This window comes from Populus nigra, chromosome 5 (assembly GCF_951802175.1).
Source record: "Populus nigra chromosome 5, ddPopNigr1.1, whole genome shotgun sequence".
NCBI classification, from domain to species: domain Eukaryota; kingdom Viridiplantae; phylum Streptophyta; class Magnoliopsida; order Malpighiales; family Salicaceae; genus Populus; species Populus nigra.
The window spans coordinates 919,429-925,882 of record NC_084856.1 but is presented as its reverse complement, the minus strand read 5'-3'; positions in this window follow the sequence as shown (position 1 = coordinate 925,882).

The window sequence follows — 6,454 nt, the reverse complement described above, 5'->3', positions numbered from 1 at the left end:
GTGATAAAAAAGATACCGATAAAATTATATTTGATGATGATGTACAAAATAAAATAATTATTTTTGTATTTTATTTGATTATCATGGATAGAATAATAAAATATAAAAAAAATATTTTATTATTGACATGTATTGTTGTCAAACTTACATGTTTTTTTTACTTTAAATATTATTGAGTATTAAAATGAATAATATTATAATAACAATAATTATAAAACCAAGACTAATTTGATAGGTTGACCAAAGGCTTTGACTAATCCGAGTTTAAGAAAAAATAGAGAAATGATTGGCTCGATTAAAAACCCAAGTCAACACCGGGATAAAACATGTGTTAAAGATATGTTGATTTTTTTGAAAAAAATAGTCATAACAAGGTTGCTTTAATTATTTTTTATTTTTTTTTGGTTTAGTCGGGTTAACTCTCAACCCATGACATGAACCTTGTATCGGGTCGACTCGACTCCTAGGTCGAGCTTTAAAACTACGATAATAATTATTTTTATCCACATGTTGACCTGGATCAACCCATGTTGATCTCCCTACCCATGACCTAGACCTTGTTTTAGTTGATATCCAAGTTGAGTTTTAACAGTATGAAAATAACAAATTTCATCATTACGTTGACTTTGGTGAACTCGAGTTGGCCCTCGAGTCAAGCTTTGGAACCATTATTTAACTACTTTTATTTTTTGTTGATCCAAATCAACACAAGTTGACTTTCATGACAAATGACACTGACTTTACCCCGAGTCAAGTTTTAAAACTATAATAATAATTATTTTTGTTCTTATAATGACATGAATAACAGTCAATCCCCGCTCGTGACCCGGATCTTGTCCCGGGCTGATCCATGAATTAAGTTTTAAAACTATAATAATAATTATTTTTATTTTTATCCTGGTTTAGGTCAATCTGATTTATGACCCAGGCCTTGACTAATGACCTAGGCTTTGCCCAAATCGACCATATTGGTTGGTTTTAATAATATAATAATAATCATTTTTATATTTACATATCTTAGTTATACAATTTCATAATTGAGAGTTGTTTATAAAAATATTTTAAAAATAAAAAATATTATCTATAGAGACATATTTTCTCTACCCCTCATGTTTTGAAAGTACATAAATTTACTCTAAAATTATCATAGAGATAGAATATTTTCATGTCTCTATCTCTATCTATTAGACCAAACATATTTATATCTTAACTGTTTATGTTTATTCAAAGACAATAATCAAACGCTACCGCAGTTACTTTGTTATACTATATTAAAGGAAGAAATACATATAAAGAGAGAAAAATATATATTAAGATATTATTATAATTTTTAATGAATTATTTTTTATTTTTTATTTTTTTGTGTATCTATTTTTTTAAAAAAAATAAATTTAAGAAATAACTAATAGTTATTTCATGCTCACCTTTCATTGGTAAAATTTTCCGTGGTGGTGTTTATGCAGAAACACATGACTACGTTGAGATTTGTTTTACAATATTGTTGTTTCAGAAATAAAGTACTGCCGATATTTCCTAAGCGACTGAAGCAAAGATGCGCCTCACAGAATCTTTGCAATTGCCTTGCCTTTTTCTCACGTGCCTGCCTGCATAACATGCTTGACATTGTTAATTCTGGGTTGCTTTGCTTTTAAAAATATTGTCGATGGTTTTCTAGCGAGTACATTGTCATGTGTTTTGTGTTTTCGGATCTTGTGTTTCTCTTAACAGCTGTGGCTGAATGTTCTGTCTCGTCGAGCTGTTGTCCAGCTCACCACATCGACACATGGACACTCCACTTAACATGGAACAAATATTGGGAACGCAGGTTTTTAAAAATTTTGAATTTTTTTATTTTAAATTAATATTTTTAAATATTTTTAAATTATTTTGATGTTCTAATATCAGGAATATTTTTTTAAAATAAAAAAATATTTTATTATATTTATAAGTAAAAAATACTTTGAAAAATAATTGTAAACACACTTCTAAACATATTCTTAATAACCGATCTTGATTTCTTTGTAATTTAGATTTTAAATCTAATTAAGTATAAATTTATTAGCTATATCATATTTATCTGATGGGTTAATATACAATTGATAAAATATAATATAATTTAAATAAATTTTAAAATAATATTATTTTAAATTGATTTGAGTTAATTTATTAAATTTGTGAATTAGTTATTGAACATGATCATAAATTATTTCTAGTTTGATAACTTTGCAAGAAATTCAAAAATAATAAAAAAAATCAGATATTCAAAAAAATAAAAAAATTAACTCATGGATCCAAGTTGTTAGCCTGGGCGAGGCACGTTTATGTTATATATTTATTTTATTTTCCGGGCATCTCTAACCTCTTAGTTAATTTATAGGCGTTACACATGCTATCACAATTGATTGAAATAATCTACAAGGTGTGATGGTGTTTTGAAATAAGATATGTTGATAGAATAAGGTATTTGAGTGGTTGGACCATGGGATAATTAAATGACCGTTCAAATAACTATTTTTTACAATGTAAAGAAAATTATATTGATAATTAATGCTTCAGGATATTAGTAAAAAGTTTTTTTTAAAAAAAGATTTTAAGAATCATATGATAATAAAATCAAGAATTTTATATAGAAAAAAAAATAGTGAATATATTAGAGATCATTAAATTTGATAAATAAAATTGTTCATGTTGAATCAATGTTTTTTTTTAATGTAAAGAACTTAAATTTCTTATCTAAATAGTTTAATAGGTATTTATATCATTTAAATCTTGTCTATTTCTTAAGTGTAGAAGCGTAATAGTAATTTTATTATGATTGAAATTACGAGAGATGTATATATTTTACACGTATGTCAATTAATATTAATGTGAAAAAATATAACTTACAAATACATTAACAATCATTAATATGAAATAATATGCATTAATAAGATAAAAAATTATTTTTTTATGCACGAATGAGATAAGAAACATCGTTTTTTTATGCACGAATGAGATAAGAAGCAGAGAAACCTAAGAAATACATTGATCTCAAAACATAATGCCATGTTATCAGATAAACCTAAGACATTCATTGATATGAAGGTGGAAAGAATTACAAGTATCTATCTGTAGTTTTATGGCCTTTAGTAAATTCCAAATGGACAGTGGGAGCTGCTCGGCACTTACGAGGAAGCTTCCTTTTGAAATGATGCTCTCTCCTTTGCCCCTTCGCACTTTCCTTTCACGAAAAAGATCGGTCCCAAAAAGGTGTACCTTTTTGCCTTTGAATCTGAATCCTCCTTGCCTTTTCCTCTCTTGTAAATTCTTGGGAGTTTCCTCACTTCTATTCATGACATTACTACAAGTTAGTTCACTGTCTTTTTCATGAAATGGTATGAGCTAGTTATAAAGATCCTGAATTTGCATTAATCTCGAACGTTGCTGACATTATTTGATGGATGAGATTTTTGTGTACTAAAATCATCTAATTAGTACAAGTTTGTGTAATGATGTGATTAGATTGAGTCACACGAAGTGTTACTGTAACACCTCATCTCACTAGTAAGATATTGTTCGCTTTGGGCCTTCCAGTCCATCTAAATCCAGGGCTTTCACCCAAGTTCCCCTCACGGGTTTGTTCTTGGCAGCCACACATGGTCCCAAAACGCGTCTTACTAGTCAAGGTGAGCGTGCACTTATAAAGCAGACAATATCTTACTAGTGAGGTGGGGTGTTATATTTAGTATCAGAGCCGAGGATGACTAGTCTTTAGGTGGGGGGATTGTAAAAGATCTCATATCGGAAGCGAGCGTCCAGAGTCAAGGCCTTATAAGTGCACGCTCACCTTGACTAGTAAGCCGTGATTTGGGGTCATGCGTGGCTGCCAAGAACAAACCCGCGAGGAAAACCTGGGTGGAAGCCCTGGATTTGAATGGATTGAGAGGTCCAAAGCGGATAATATCTTACTAGTGAGGTGGGGTGTTACAGTTATAATTTAATATGTTACATAATGTTGTCATTTTTTGAGAAAAATTCTCGAAAATTACAAAATAACAAAGTACAACCATGGAGGATTGTTAGGAAATTCATCTCATGCATCCAGTCGATCCCACACGGCTGCTTTTTGAAAGTATTTATGAGATTCAATCAATGAATTATTGGATGTATAAATTAGTGTATGGACAAGAGACATTCATGTTTCGAAGCACGAAAGTCTTGTCTTCTTGTATTTTTTCCTCCCCCAAGAAATGGGGCCTTGTGTCGTTGCGTTTTTCGCTTAATTAAGTTTGTAATTATACAAAAAATTGAGGTAACAAGAAATACTCTATCCCATGTAGGAAGATCAAACACAAGCTTTCCTTTCTTTTGCTAGATTTCTTTTTTAAATGAAAGTTCTAGCACCATGTTCGAGCAGAGTGGCTTTGATACTGCCTGCTACGAGGAACACCGCAGGATTTAACAAACGTAGTGCACATGTTATAAGGAACACTAGAGGGTCTACGTTAATTTTACCAGGGATCACAGGAGCTACATACCTCCATTAATGGCTGCTCAGGGTAACAAAATTATGGTCATGAACAAAACGTAACAGGCGATAATCAAGGGATTGGCTTGTATTCCAGCACCCTGATCGGAGAAAGATCAGGGCCACCAAACACTGGTTTCCTCGACTTATCCTCCATGCTGACAAGGCTTGAAAACGATCATAATTAATACCAGAAGTGCTTGATTTGATGGCAGTCTGATGTTGACTCCAAGGAAGTATGGAACCCCTGCTCTTGTAGCTGTCTTTTGAGAGCATCACAGAAATCTTTGGCATTCTTAATTTCTTAAACCTGTAGCGATGCATTTCAAGAAGTCAAGGCAATGATCAAATTTTAGTGGCCGTATATTGACACCCCGGCGGGTAATTTCAAAGAGCCTAGATGCTGATGAGAGCCTTTCGTCACTGGAAAACAAGGTGTCAGCAGGCCTGCAATGCCACACACAACATTCGGCCCAGATATATATCTAACAAAAGAGTGAAAAGTCCTGCGGTTACATGCAAATCTTCCGAGGGATAGAAAACGAACAGTTTTCTGAAATTAAATAATACCAATAGAAAACGAGTGAGTACGATTGGTGTTTAAAACATTTTTATTACTACGAACAAACAAACAATTTTGCTTCTAAAACATTTTTATTACATAGAGGTGAGGATCGATTCTAACAATTTTTTTTAGAAAATTTTGAAATGAACCAAGCCGGTTTAATTTTATGTTTACTCGTGGACCTTTTAGTTGAGCTATTTTTGACATGTTTTGATTTAATGAGTTTTTAGTTTATAACGAATATTTAGTTTTTAGTGAGTTTTTCATTTAGATTTTAATTTCTAAAATTGAAATGGAACCAAACCATTTATTTTTTAAAAACAAGATTATTCAGAAAAACCATTTAGTTTAATTAATTCCATGAATATTCTAGATAATTCAATTAATTTTCTCAGCCTTATTATCATTCAATAAATGCTCCAAGAGAGAGTTTTTTTCATGGGTAAAACAAGAAAACTAAGGGGGACAAATATATGAGAAATTAAAATATATAAGGACTAAAGTGGAACACGTACCATTACCGGTAAATCTTGTCCAAGAGGACGGGTGATGGGCCATTGCCACATTATTCGTTAGCATGCTAGAGCCTGGAGGTGTTTCCGAGCTCTATATTTTTTTCGATCACAGCAAACTCGACAAGTGACACTCGATGTTAAAGTCAACATGATTAACATAAAAACCTAAAACTTGAACTTGAAGGGATCACAATCCAAACTACTAATAAGTATAAACGACAAACTCTACAGCATTTTTCTGGTAAACAAAACAACAATCTCTGTCACAGGTTTCTGATCCAGGAAAGTTTACCTTCTTACATCCTCGACCCATTCTGGTTAATTTGCCAGCACTCCTGTCTGCAACCTATCTTAGTGAGCCATGCGAAACTTTGACACTTCATTGCGCAACGGCTCCCCTGCGCCATCCAAGGTGGAATCCTGAATTGAAAGATTGGGGTTTTTTTCTTGCATGAACTTGCAAGCAACCATCATTCACCAGATCATTGCCAGACTTTACTTTTACTTATCCCTTGGAAAATCTGAAAACAGTGTCTCTGTCTAAAGTATAACTTACACATTGAATTCTTGATAGAGAGAAAAAAAAAAGGAACGAGCACAATTTTTAACTTGTAGATTACCTCTTTTATAACTTTATGTATTTTTAGACGAAATTGATTTATACAAGTTCAATTAATATTATTATTTTTCATTTTTAAGAGATTTTGAGTTTAAATTTAGAAAGTGTGTGGTTAGTATCTAAAAACCCAAAAAACAACAGGGACAAAAACTTATTCGGTTGAAAAAATAAGGACAACAACCTAAATTAAATATATCCGTACAATAGTAGTTTTTAAGAGATTTTTTTATAATTATTATAAAAAAAAA